Source organism: Tamandua tetradactyla, chromosome 9 (assembly GCF_023851605.1).
Source record: "Tamandua tetradactyla isolate mTamTet1 chromosome 9, mTamTet1.pri, whole genome shotgun sequence".
NCBI lineage: Eukaryota > Metazoa > Chordata > Mammalia > Pilosa > Myrmecophagidae > Tamandua > Tamandua tetradactyla.
Genome location: NC_135335.1, coordinates 102184821 through 102200610, shown reverse-complemented (window position 1 = coordinate 102200610; position 15790 = coordinate 102184821).

Below are 15790 nucleotides of genomic sequence, written 5' to 3'. Positions count from 1 at the left end.
TCCTGAGGTGGTTGTCTCTGTGCCCACAGTTAACAAATGTGGCAGTATACCTGAGTCTGCCTGGTATGCCGATGGATCAGCATATGGGCATCCTACTACCTGGAAGGCAGTTGTCATGCAACCTAGTATGGACACTATGTGGTAGGAAACTGAAACTATGCAAAGCAGCCAATGGGCTAAATTAAAGGCTGTATGAATGGTCATTGTTCATGAACCCGGAGATGCATTAAATATTTGTGCTGAAAATTGGGCAGTATACTTGGCCCTGGCAGTGTGGATGGCCATGTGAAAGCAAGAGCAGTGAACTGTTGTCTATCACCCCTTATGGGTAAAAGAAATGTGGGACGACATCTGGACTACCTGTTACAAGTAAAAGGTAACTGGGCTTTATGTCTCTGCCCATACAACGATTATTTACCTGGCAATACTGAAACAGTTGTTTGGCAAAAATCTAAAGCCCACATCACATGAAGCTGACATATGGTTGCATATAAAGACAGGACACCAAGGGTAACAGACTCTGCAGAGACTGGCATGGCAATTCCAGCTGCCCATCACCAAGCAACTGAAGGAAGACATGGATGCCTGCCCCTCCTGTTCACTGTGACACCCAAGGATACTTCCTCATCAACATCGGCCTCAAGCAGTTCTGGTCGCTAGGTGGCAGGTAAGTTATATTGGTCCCTTCCCATATCTGAAAGTGCAAAATATGCCTTTACAGCCATAGATACAGCTACTGGACTATTGCTGGCCTTCCCAGTAGTGAAAACTAATCAAGAGCTACAAAGCATAGTTTAAAAAAATTCAGTGCATTCTTTGTGGTCCCCTCCTATGTGGAAAGTGATAGGGGGATCCCAACTAACACAAGCCTGGGCTACTGAAAATGACATCTGTGGACATTTCATTTGCCTTACACCTCACAGTATTGAGGTTAATCGAAAGGATGACTGGACTTTTAAAGGAGCAATTAAAAATGATAAGCAATCTCTGTAGCAGTGGACATGCTGGTTGATTCATGGCCCTGAGCAACTGCTCCTGTCCCGGCTGAACTGGTAACAGCAGGGCCTATGCAAGCGCTGCAAATTCAGGTAAAAGGACCAGCAATGCTACAACCATAATGAGGTAATGAAAATAATTTCCTCTTGCCTGTGCCACAGGCATTAGTAATTAAGGAATATAAGATTGCCTGGCCATGGTCCTGGCCATGCAGCCATGCTCTTTGGGAATCCTAGGCCCGTGTTATATAGAGGTTGCCCAAAATTTAAGTATTAGACCATACTTTATATAAAAAAAAAATTCTAAGAGCTGTATATGTAACCTACCCAGGACCCTCCATATTTCAAGGCACAGTATACATGACATATAATGTGTCTGAGGACACATTATGCCCAGGCTAACTGTGGATTGACTCTAGAAAGCTCCCTGCAATTGCAGGGGGGAAAAGTATGGTGTCTGTCTACTGATGGAAATTTAGCTTGTATTCATTTTGTCCTTAGCATGGCAGCACATTCCTTTCTTCAATAAGCTTTTGCAGTAACCTACATGCTACAATAATCACAGTAGTGAGTGTGCACTGAACTAACACTGTCGTATACCACCAGGTTGCCTTGGACTGTGACCCCTGTGAATTGGACTGTGTAGAATACCCTGCTGGCCTGGAAGAATTCAGCACATTGAAAAAATCTAGGAGAGGATCTTCTTGTTTAAGACTGAACTCACAGGTTTTTTCAATTGCAGGTAAAATTATTTAATTCGCTTTCTTGGTCATAACAGCATCACTTTATGGAGTTGTTATCTCTGTGTAGGGAACTCCTAATGTTCTATTGTCTCTTACACTGTTAATAAATGCAATGTCTGTCCTATAATCGATGTCTGCTGTGTGGGGATGGATTGTAAGTACCAAGGGCTTGGGCCCCCTCCCTCCTCCACTTTGAAAGCAAGTCACCCAGATGCCTATATGACCGGGACAGATATTAAAGGCCAATGAATGCAAAACTTCATCCACTAATCATTACTGGTAATGAAATATTGCACGTGTCTGTTGTAAGCAAATCTTGCAAGAATCTGATGACCTTTATAAGCACCCACACACACACACTTGGCATGCTTGCCCTTTCCTTGGTTTTGTGCAGAGTGCAGAATTCCATTCCTCAACTAGTCACCATTGGGAAGAATTGTTTTCCTATCCATAAGTCACTAATTAAAACTCATGGCTAAATCTTCTGTCTTCTTTGGACTCAGGGTTGTGCTGGGATGGAACATATTTATATATTGCATGTCCATTAACATACATTTACATACATTTATGATTATTGTTTCATGTATTGTCTTTTAATCATATAGAGAAAAAAAGAGGAGTGTGCCAGCTGGAAATTGTGTACCTTAGAAAAGCCATGTTCTTTAATTCTAATTCAATATCATTGGGTGGGATATTTTTTATTAAGTTGTTTCCATGGAGATGTGACCCACCCAATCATGGGTGGAACCTTTTGATTAGGTGGTTTCTATAGAGATATGTCTCCATCCATTCAAGGCAGAGGGTGTCAATTACTGGACTCCTTTAAGAGGGAACCATTTTTGGAAAAGGCTTCTGAGTCCACATAGCTAACAGGGCTGACACAGCAAACACACAGAGAGATGTGTGGAAAGGCAGGAGAAAATGCCTCCAGGGAAGCTGTTTGAAATGAAGAGCCAGGAGAGAAAGCTAGGAGACATCACCATGAGCCTTCCCAGCTGTTCTAGTTTGCAAGCTGCCAGAATGTGATATACCAGAATCAGAACGGCTTTTTTAAAAAGGAATTTATTAAGTTGCAAGCCTACAGTTCTAAGGCTATGAACATGTCCAAATTAAGGCACCAAGAAGAGATTACCTCCACTCAAGAAAGGCCAGTGAAGTTTGGGATTTCTCTCTCAGCTGAAAGGGCACATGGCAAAGTCTGCTAGCTTTCTCTCCCGGGTTCCTGTTTCATGAAGGCCCCCCAGGGGCATTTTCCTTCTTCATCTCCAAAGGTCTGTGGCTGTGTGGGCTCTCATGGCTCTTTCCAAAATGGTTCCCTCTTAAAGAGCTCCAGTAAGCAACCCCACTTTGAAGGGTGGAGACACACCTCCATGGAAACCATCTAATCAAAAGTTACCACCCACAATTGGGTGGGCCACATCTCCATGGAAACAATAATAAAGCTCCCACCCAGCAATACTGGATGAGGATTAAGGAACTTGGCTTTTCTGAGGTTCACAACAGTTTCAAACCAGCACACCAGCTGACAGAGAAACCACAAATGTCATCAGCCCTTTCCTAAGTCAAAGTATATTCCCCTGGATGCCTTAAGTTTGAACATTTTATGGTCTTAGAATTGTGAACTTGCAACTTAATAAATTTCCCTCTTAAAGGCTATTCCATAGGGCCAAGATGGTGGCTTAGCAATGTGCACGTTTTAGTTCGTCCTTCAGAACAACTACTAAATAACCAGAAACAGTACAGAACAGCTCCTGGAGCCACGTCAGTGACCAGACACAGAGCATACCCCAGCTGGGACCAGTTGGACCGGCTGCAAGCCCCCCCAAAACTATGAGTTCCCCCAGCCGCGGTGGCCGGCGCCCGGCGCCCCTCCCCCACAGGCGGCTTCCCAGAGGGAGAGGAAAGAGACTCTAAACCTGATCAAGGCAGAGGTCACTCATTGGGCTCATGGAAAAAGAGGAAAGGGGAGGAAACGGAGGCTTTAGAGGCTGTGTCTCTACAGAGACTTGGCAGCCTCTGGATTCAGCAGCGGGACTTCTCAGGCTGCAACTGCCCCAGGCATAGGCAGAAACGGGCTGCTTTCTGGGCTGTCTCCCACCTGTGCCTTCCCCAGGAGAGGGGTGAAGCCCAACTCAGGTGGAATCCCTCCCTCAAGGAATTCAGACCCCAGGGCTTGGCAATTTGAAGCCATTTAAACCAGCCTACAACCTCTTCTCCATCTCCACCACGGCCCCAGCAGGGAGAGTCTGCCAAAGTTAAAAGTGCCGCAACATCTTTTGCTGGTGGTACCTGCAGGCAGACATGCCACATAAGGGCAAGATAAGAAAAACAGAGCCCAGAGACATCACAGGAAAGTCTTTTAACCTGCTGGGTCTTACCCTCAGGGAAAACTGAAGCAGGTGACTCCTTGCCCATGATAGCAGGCCAGTTTAGTCCTGGAAAACCTGGCAGGAGTCTATAATACCTACGTAGACCCTCTTCAGGATGGGGAGGGAAAAGGCACCATACAAGCAGGGTAAAAAACAAGAAAACAAGAACTGAAAAATTATCCTCTGTTCAACAAAATCTAAGCTAGAGGTCCAGAAAAAGCTGAACTGAAGGTCAAAGAACAGATAGACAACAAATTCATCTAGCAAGTAAACCCTAGGTAAGAGAAGTGAAAGCAATCACCAGAATAAACTAATTAAGGTAATTAAATGTCTAGACACCAGCAAAAAATAACAAATCACACCAGGAAAATTGAAGATATGGCCCAGTCAAAGGAACAAACCAATAGTTCAAATGAGATACAAGAGCTGAAACAACTAATTCAGAATATACAAACAGACATGGAAAACCTCATCAAAAACCAAATCAATGAATTGAGGGAGGATATGAAGAAGGCAAGGAATGAACAAAAAGAAGGAATGGAAAGTCTGAAAAAACAAATCACAGAACTTATGGGGATGAAAGGTACAGTAGAAGAGTTGAAAAAACAATGGAAACCTACAATGGTAGATTTCAAGAGATAGAGGTTAGGATTAGTGAACTGGGAATCCGACAAAATACAGAAACTTTAGGGAAAAAAATGGGAAAATGTGAGCAGGGACTCAGGGAATTGAATGATAACATGAAGCGCACAAATATACTTGTAGTGGGGGTCCCGGAAGGAGAAGAGAAGGGAAAAGGAGGAGAAAAACTAATGGAAGAAATTATCACTGAAAATTTCCCAACTCTTATGAAAGACCTAAAATTACAGATCCGAGAAGTACAGTGCACCCCAAAGAGAATAGATCCAAATAGACGTTCTCACAGACACTTATGAGTCAGAATGTCAGAGGTTAAAGAGAAAGGGAGGATCTTGAAAGCATCAAGAGAAAAGCAATCCACCACATACAAGGGAAACCCAATAAGACTATGTGTAGATTTCTCAGCAGAAACCATGGAGGCGAGAAGACAGTGGGATGATATATTTAAATTACTAAAAGAGAAAAACTGCCAACCAAGAATTCTATACCCAGCAAAATTGTCCTTGAAAAATGGGGGGGAAATTAAAACATTTTCAGACAAAAAGTCACTGAGAGAATTTGTGACCAAAAGACCAGCTCTGCAAGAAATACTAAAGGGAGCACTAGAGACAGATATGAAAAGACAGAAGAGAGAGGTGTGGAGAAGAGTGTAGAAGGAAGGAAAATTAGATATGACATATGAAATACAAGAGGCAAAATGGTAGAGGAAAGTACTACCCAAACAGTAATAACACTAAATATTACTGGATTGAACTCCCCAATCAAAAGACATAGACTGGCAGAATGGATTTAAAAACAGGATCTTTTTATGCTGTCTACAGGAAACACATCTTAGACCCAAGGATAAACATAGGTTGAAAGTGAATGGTTGGGAAAAGATATTTCATGCAAATAACAACCAGAAAAGAGCAGGAGTAGCTATACTAATATCCAACAAATTAGACTTCAAATGTAAAACAGTTAAAAGAGACAAGGATACTATGTACTAATAAAAGAAACAATTCAACATGAAGACATAACAATCATAAATATTTAAGCACCGAACCAGAATGCCCCAAAATAATTGAGGCAAACACTGAAAAGGGAAATAGACAAATCTACCATAATATTTGGAGACTTCAATTCCCCACTCTCAACAATGGACAGAACATCTAGACAGAGGATCAATAAAGAAACAGATAATTTGAATATTACAATAAATGAGCTAGACTTAGCAGACATTTATAGGACATTACACCCAACAACAGCAGGATACACCTTTTTCTCAAGTGCTCATGGATCATTCTCAAAGATAGACCATAAGCTGAGTCACAAAGCAAGTCTCAATAAATTTAAAAAGATTGAAATCATACAAAACACTTTCTCAGATCATAAGGGAATGAAGTTGGAAATCAATAATGGGCAAAGCACCAGAAAATTCACAAATATGTGGAGGCTCAACAACACACTCTTAAACAATCAGTGGGTCAAGGAAGAAATTACAAGAGAAATTAGTAAATATCTCAAGGCAAATGAAAATGAAAACACAACATATCAAAACTTATGGGATGCAGCAAAGGCAGTGCTAAGAGAGAAATCTATTGCCCTAAATGCCTATATCAAAGAAGAAGAAAGGGCAAGAACTTTGGAAGAACTGGAGAAAGAATAGCAAACTAACCCCAAAGCAAGCAAAAGGAAAGAAATAACAAAGATTAGAGCAGAAATAAATGAAATTGAGAACATGAAAACAATTGAGAAGCTCAATAAAACCATAAGATTGATGGGCCCTTAGCAAGATTGACAAAAAGAAAAAGAGACAGAACGCAAATAAATAAGATCAGAAATGGAAGAGGAGACATAACCACTGACCCCACAAAAATAAGGGCGCTAATGACAGGAAACTATGAACAACTTTATACTAATAAATACAACAATGTAGATGAAATGGACAACTTCCTAGAAAGGCATGAACAACCAACTTTGACTCAAGAAGAAATAGATGACCTCAACAAACCAATCACAAGTAAAAAAATTGAATCAGTCATTCAAAAGCTTCCCAAAAAGAAAAGTCCAGGACCAGATGGCTTCACATGTGAATTCTACCAAACATTCCAGAAAGAATTAGTACCAATCCTGCTGAAACTCTTCAAAAAAATCGAAGTGGAGGGAAAGCTACCTAATTCATTCTATGAAGCCAACATCACCCTCATACCAAAACCAGGCAAAGATATTACAAAAAAAGAAAACCACAGACCAATCTCTCTAATGAATATAGATGCAAAACTCCTCAATAAAATTCTAGCAAATCATATCCAACAACACATTAAAAGAATTATACATCATGACCAAGTAGGATTCATCCCAGGTATGCAAGGATGGTTCAACATAAGAAAATCAATTAATGTAATACACAATATCAACAAATCAAAGCAGAAAAATCACATGATCATCTCAATTGATGCAGAGAAGGCATTTGACAAGATTCAACATCCTTTCCTGTTGAAAACACTTCAAAGGATAGGAATACAAGGGAACTTCCATAAAATGATAAAGGGAATATATGAAAAACCCACAGCTAATATCATCCTCAATGGGGAAAAATTGAAAACTTTCCCCCTAAGATCAGGAACAAGACAAGGATGTCCACTATCACCACTGTTATTCAACATCGTGTTGGAAGTTCTAGCCAGAGCAATTAGAAAAGAAAAAGAAATACAATTGGAAAGGAAGAAGGAAAACTATCACTATTTGCAGATGATATGATACTATATGTCAAAAACCTTGAAAAATCCACAGCAAAACTACTAGAGCTAATAAACAAGTACAGCAAAGTGGCAGGTTACAAGATCAACATTCAAAAATCTGTGGTGTATCTATACACTAGTCATGAACAATATGAGGAGGAAATCAAGAAACAAATTCCATTTACAGCCGACCCGCCCAACCCTCCTCTCCCCTCTTTTGTCCGCCGGCCCGCCGCGCGGTGCCCACGCCCCGCAGCAGCCGACCCGCCCAGCCCTCCTCTCCCCTCTTCCGCCTTCACCAGCTCCTCCACCACCAGCCTCGATAGCCTTGCCACCCTCACCTTTCCTCCTCCAGAACAACTACTGGGGGAGTGGAGGCAATACAGAGCAGCTCCCGGAGCCACGAGGGAGATCAAAGGGACAGCGTACCCCATCCTGGAATGGCTGACTGTCTGGGAGAACCAGCTCCGGTGAGATCACCGAGGGGCACGGGCGTTCCTGGGTGGGACAGCAAGCGGCCGGAGTCCCTCCCTTCCTCCTTCCCAGGCCAGCTGGCAGAATTGGACAGCGGTCCCTTAGGCCGTGGTGGCTGGCGCGCCCACCACGCAAGTCCCCCAGACCAACTGAGAGAGTTGGGTCGGAAATCCCCAGACTGCGCAGAACAGTGACCGGGGGCTCCCTTCCAAACACGTGACTCCCCCGTCCGGCTGGGAACAGTGCACTCTCCCGGGCTGCGACAGCTGGTACCCTCCCGCCACGCTTGGCGCCCCGGGTCGACTAGGTAATTCGGCCAGACGCTCTCCCGTGTGGCGACAGCCAGCGACCCACCAGGCGTTCGGAACCCCGGGCCGGCTGGCACTCTTCCAAGACGCTTCGGCTGCCGAACCTCCCCTACGGTGAGAATTTTCCAGAGTTAAAGGACCCACAGCAACTTTCACTGGTGGAACCCATAGACAAACGTGTGCCACGAGCGCCACCTACTGGGCAGGATAAGAAAAACAGAACCCAGAGATTTCACAGAAAAAGCTTTCAACCTGCGGGGTCCAACACCTAGGGAAATCTGACTAAATGCCCAGACGCCAGCAGAAGATAACGGATCATGCTCAGAAAATTGAAAATATGGCCCTGTCAAAGGAACAAACCAATAGTTCAAATGAGATACAGGAGCTGAAACAACTAATGCTGAATATACGAACAGAAATGGAAAACCTCATCAAAAACGAAATCGATAAATTGAGGGAGGACATGAAGAAGACATGGGCTGATCAAAAAGAAGAAATAGAAAAACTAAAAAAACAAATCACAGAACTTATGGAAGTGAAGGATAAAGTAGAAAAGATGGAAAAAACAATGGATACCTACAATGACAGATTTAAAGAGACAGAAGATAGAATTAGTGATTTGGAGGACGGAACATCTGAATTCCAAAAAGAAACAGAAACTATCGGGAAAAGAATGGAAAAATTTGAACAGGGTATCAGGGAACTCAAGGACAATGTGAACCGCACAAATATACGTGTTGTGGGTGTCCCAGAAGGAGAAGAGAAGGGAAAAGGAGGAGAAAAACTAATGGAAGAAATTTTCACTGAAAATTTCCCAACTCTTATGAAAGACCTAAAATTACAGATCCAAGAAGTGCAGCGCACCCCAAAGAGATTAGACCCAAATAGGCGTTCCCCAAGACACTTTGTAGTTAGAATGTCAGAGATCAAAGACAAAGAGAGGATCTTGAAAGCAGCGAGAGAGAAGCAATCCATCACATACAAGGGAAACCCAATAAGACTATGTGTAGATTTCTCAGCAGAAACCATGGAAGCTAGAAGACAGTGGGATGATATATTTAAGTTACCAAAAGAGAAAAACTGCCAGCCAAGACTCCTATATCCAGCAAAATTGTCATTCAAAAATGAGGGAGAAATTAAAACATTCTCAGACAAAAAGTCACTGAGAGAATTTGTGACCAAGAGACCAGCTCTGCAAGAAATACTAAAGGGAGCACTAGAGTCAGATACAAAAAGACAGAAGAGCGAGGGATGGAGAAGAGTGTAGAAAGAAGGAAAGTCAGATATGATATATATAATACAAAAGGCAAAATGGTAGAGGAAAATATTATCCAAACACTAATAACTCTAAATGTTAATGGACTGAATTCCCCAATCAAAAGACATAGACTGGCAGAATGGATTAAAAAACAGGATCCTTCTATATGCTGTCTACAGGAAACACATCTTAGACCCAAAGATAAACATAGGTTGAAAGTGAAAGGTTGGGAAAAGATATTTCATGCAAATAACAACCAGAAAATAGCAGGAGTGGTTATACTAATATCCAACAAATTAGACTTCAAATGTAAAACAGTTAAAAGAGACAAAAAGGACACTATATACTATTAAAAGGAACAATTAAACAAGAAGACATAACAATCATAAATATTTACGCACCGAACCAGAATGTCGCAAAATACGTGAGGAATACACTGCAAATACTGAAAAGGGAAATAGACACATATACCATAATAGTTGGAGACTTCAATTCACCACTCTCATCAATGGACAGAACATCTAGACAGAGGATCAATAAAGAAATAGAGAATCTAAATATTACTATAAATGAGCTTGACTTAACAGACATTTATAGGACATTACACCCAACAACAGCAGGATACACCTTTTTTCAAGTGCTCATGGGTCATTCTCAAAGATAGACCATACGCTGGGTCACAAAGCAAGTCTTAACAAATTTAAAAAGATTGAAATCATACACAACACTTTCTCGGATCATAAAGAAATGAAGTTGGAAATCAATAATAGGCGGAGTGCCAGAAAATTGACAAATACGTGGAGGCTCAACAACACACTCTTAAACAACAAGTGGGTCAAAGAAGAAATTGCAAGAGAAATTAGTAAATACCTAGAGGCGAATGAAAATGAAGACACAACATATCAAAACTTATGGGACACAGCAAAGGCAGTGCTAAGAGGGAAATTTATTGCCCTAAATGCCTTTATCAGAAAAGAAGAAAAGGCAAAAATGCAGGAATTAACTGTCCACTTGGAAGAACTGGAGAAAGAACAGCAAATTAATCCCAAAGCAAGCAAAACGAAAGAAATAACAAAGATTAGAGCAGAAATAAATGAAATTGAAAACATGAAAACAATAGAGAAAATCAATAAGACCAGAAGTTGGTTCTATGAGAAAATCAATAAGATTGATGGGCCCTTAGCAAGACTGACAAAGAAGAGAGAGGATGCAAATAAATGAGATCAGAAATGGAAGAGGAGACATAACTACTGACCTCACAGAAATAAAGGAGGTAATAACAGGATACTATGAAAAACTTTACGCTAATAAATACAACAATTTAGATGAAATGGACAGGTTCCTGGAAAGACATGAACAACCAACTTTGACTCAAGAAAAATAGATGACCCCAACAAACCAATCACAAGTAAAGAGATTGAATTAGTCATTCAAAAGCTTCCTAAAAAGAAAAGTCCAGGACCACACGGCTTCACATGTGAATTCTATCAAAGATTCCAGAAAGAATTAGTACCAACTCTCCTCAAACTCTTCAACATAATCGAAGTGGAGGGAAAACTACCTAACTCATTCTATGAAGCCAACATCACCCTCATACCAAAACCAGGCAAAGATATTACAAAAAAAGAAAACTACAGACCAATCTCTCTAATGATTACAGATGCAAAACTCCTCAATAAAATTCTAGCAAATTGTATCCAACAACACATTAAAAGAATTATACATCATGACCAAGTAGGATTCATCCCAGGTATGCAAGGATGGTTCAACATAAGAAAATCAATTAATGTAATAAACAATATCAACAAATCAAAGCAGAAAAATCACATGATCATCTCAATTGATGCAGAGAAGGCATTTGACAAGATTCAACATCCTTTCCTGTTGAGAACACTTCAAAAGATAGGAATACAAGGGAACTTCCTTAAAATGATAGAGGGAATATATGAAAAACCCACAGCTAATATCATCCTCAATGGGGAAAAATTGAAAACCTTCCCCCTAAGATCAGGAACAAGACAAGGATGTCCACTATCACCACTATTATTCAACATTGTATTGGAGGTTCTAGCCAGAGCAATTAGACAAGAAAAAGAAATACAAGGCATCAAAATTGGAAAGGAAGAAGTAAAACTATCACTGTTTGCAGACGATATGATACTATACGTAGAAAACCCAGAAAAATCCACAACAAAATTACTAGAGCTAATAAATGAGTACAGCAAAATAGCAGGCTACAAGATCAACATTCAAAAATCTGTAGCTTTTCTATACACTAGTAACAAACAAGCTGAGGCAGAAATCAAGAAACGAATCCCATTTACAATCGCAACTAAAAGAATAAAATACCTAGGAATAAATTTAACCAAAGAGACAAAAAACCTATACAAAGAAAACTACAAACTACTGCTAAAAGAAATCACAGAAGACCTAAATAGATGGAGGGCATACAGTGTTCATGGATTGGAAGACTAAATATAATTAAGATGTCAATCCTACCTAAACTCATCTACAGATTCAATGCAATACCAATCAAAATCCCAACAACTTATTTTTCAGAATTAGAAAAACCAATAAGCAAATTTATCTGGAAGGGCAGGGTGCCCTGAATTGCTAAAAACATCTTGAGGAAAAAAAACGAAGCTGGAGGTCTCGCGATGCCAGATTTTAAGGCATATTATGAAGCCACAGTGGTCAAAACAGCATGGTATTGGCATAAAGATAGACATATCGACCAACGGAATCGAATAGAGTGCTCAGATATAGACCCTCTCATCTATGGACATTTGATCTTTGATAAGGCAGTCAAGCCAACTCACCTGGGACAGAACAGTCTCTTCAATAAATGGTGCCTAGAGAACTGGATATCCATAAGTAAAAGAATGAAAGAAGACCCGTATCTCACACCTTATACAAAAATTAACTCAAAATGGATCAAAGATCTAAACATTAGGTCTAAGACCATAAAACAGTTAGAGGAAAATGTAGGGAGATATCTTACGAATCTTACAACTGGAGGCGGTTTTATGGACTTAAACCTAAAGCAAGAGCACTGAAGAAATAAATGAATAAATGGGAGCTCCTCAAAATTAAACACTTTTGTGCATCAAAGAACTTGATCAAGAAAGTAGAAAGACAGCCTACACAATGGGAGATAATATTTGGAAATGACATATTAGATAAAGGTCTAGTATCCAGAATTTATAAAGAGATTGTTCAACTCAACAACAAAAAGACAGCCAACCCAATTACAAAATGGGAAAAAGACTTGAACAGACACCTACCAGAGGAGGAAATACGGATGGCCAAGAGGCACATGAAGAGATGCTCAATGTCCCTGGCCATTAGAGAAATGCAAATCAAAACCACAATGAGGTATCATCTCACACCCACCAGAATGGCCATTATCAACAAAACAGAAAATGACAAGTGCTGGAGAGGATGCAGAGAAAGAGGCACACTTATCCACTGTTGGTGGGAATGTCAAAGGGTGCACCACTGTGGAAGGCAGTTTGGCGGTTCGTCAAAAAGCTGAATATAGAATTGCCATACGACCCAGCAATACCATTGCTAGGTATCTACTCAAAGGACTTAAGGGCAAAGACACAAATGGACATTTGCACACCAATGTTTATAGCAGCGTTATTTACAATTGCAAAGAGATGGAAACAGCCAAAATGTCCATCAACAGAAGAATGGCTAAACAAACTGTGGAATATACATATGATGGAATATTATGCAGCTTTAAGACAGGATAAACTTATGAACCATGTAATAACATGGATGGACCTAGAGAACATTATGCTGAGTGAGTCCAGCCGAAAACTAAAGGACAAATACTGTATGGTCCCACTAATGTGAATGGACATTCGAGAATAAACTTGAAATATGTCATTGGTAACAGAGTCCAGCAGGAGTTAGAAAAGCAGGGTAAGACAATGGGCAATTGGAGCTGAAGGAATACAGACTGTGCAACAGGACTAGATACAAAAACTCAAAAATGGACAGCACAATAATACCTAATTGTAAAGTAATCATGTTAAAACACTGAATGAAGCTGCATCTGAGCTATAAGGTTTTTTTTGTTTTTGTTTGCTTGTTTGTTTGTTTGTTGTTTTTTTTTTTACTATTATTACTACTTTTATTTCTTTTCTCTATATTAACATTTTATATCTTTTTCTGTTGTGTTGCTAGTTCCTCTAAACCGATGCAAATGTACTAAGAAACGATGATCACGCATCTATGTGATGATGTTAAGAATTACTGAGTGCATATGTAGAACGGTATGATTTCTAAATGTTGTGTTAATTTCTTTTTTTTTTCTTTCCGTTAATAAAAAAATTTAAAAAAATTTAAAAAAAATTCCATTTACAATTGAAACTAAAAGAATAAAGTACTTAGGAATAAATTTAACTAAAGAGACAAAATACCTATACAAAGAAAACTACAAAAAACTGCTAAAAGAAATCACAGAAGACCTAAATAGATGGAAGGGCATACCGTGTTCATGGATTGGAAGACTAAATATAGTTAAGATGTCAATTCTACCTAAATTGACTTACAGATTCAACACAATAACAATCAAAATCCCAACAACTTACTTTTCAGAAATAGAAAAACCAATAAGCAAATTTATCTGGAAGGGCAGGGTGCCCCGAATTGCTAAAAGTATCCTGAGGAAAAAAAACGAAGCTGGAGGTCTCACGCTGCCTGACTTTAAGGCATATTATGAAGTCACAGTGGTCAAAACAGCATGGTACTGGCATAAAGATAGATATATTGACCAATGGAATCGAATAGAGTGTTCAGATATACACCCTCTCATCTATGGACATTTGATCTTTGATAAGGCAGTTAAGCCAACTCACCTGGGACAGAACAGTCTCTTCAATAGACGGTGCCTAGAGAACTGGATATCCATATGCAAAAGAATGAAAGAGGACCCGTATCTCACACCCTATAAAAAGTTAACTCAAAATGGATCAAAGATCTAAACATCAGGTCTAAGACCATAAAACAGTTAGAGGAAAATGTAGGGAAATATCTTATAAATCTTATAATTGGAGGCAGTTTTATAGACCTTACACCTAAAGCAAGAGCACTGAAGAAAGCAAGAAAGAAATGGGAGCTCCTCAAAATTAAACACTTTTGTGCATCAGAGAACTTTCATCAAGAAAGTAAAAAGACAGCCCACATAATCGGAGACAATATTTGGAAATGACATATCAGATAAAGGTCTAGTATCCAGAATTTATAAAGAGATTGTTCAACTCAACAACAAAAAGACAGCCAACCCAATTACAAAATGGGAAAAAGACTTGTACAGACACTTCTCAGAAGAGGAAATACAAATGGCCAAAAGGCACATGAAGAGATGCTCAACGTCCTTGGCCAATAGAGAAATGCAAATCAAAACCACAATAAGATATCATCTCACACCCACCAGAATGGCCATTATCAACAAAACAGAAAATGACAAGTGCTGGAGAGGATGTGGAGAAAGAGACACATTTATTCACTATTGGTGGGAATGTCAAATGGTGCAACCACTGTGGAAGGCAGTTTGGCAGTTCCTCAAAAAGCTGAATATAGAATTGCCATATGACCCAGCAACACCATTGCTAGATATCTACTCAGAGGACATAAGGGCAAAGACACAAACGGACATTTGCACACCAATGTTCATAGCAGCATTTTTTACAATTGCAAGCAGATGGAAACAGCCAAAATGTTCATCAACAGATGAGTGGCTAAACAAACTATGCTATACATACAGTGGAATATTATGCAGCTTTAAGATAGAATAAACTTATGAAGTATGTAACAACATGGATGGACCTCGAGAACATTGTGCTGAGTGAGACTAGCCAAAAACTAAAAGACAAATACTGTATGGCCTCATTGATAAGAACTGACATTAGTGATTAAACTTGGAATATTTTGTTCGTAACAGAGACCATCAGGAGATAGAAATAGGGTAAGCTATTGGGTAATTGGAGCTGAAGGGATACAGACTGTGCAACAGGACTGGATGCAAAAACTCAGAAATGGACAGCACAATACTACCTAACTGTAATATAATTATGTTAAAACACTGAATAAATCTGCATGTGAAAATGATAGAGGGAGGAGGGCTGGGGACATATTGAAATCAGAAAGAAAGATAGATGTTAAAGATTGAGATGGTATAATCTAGGAATGCCTAGAGTGTATAATAATAGTGAAATGTACAAGGTACAATTTTAAAAATGTTTTTGCATGCGGAAGAACAAAGGAATGTC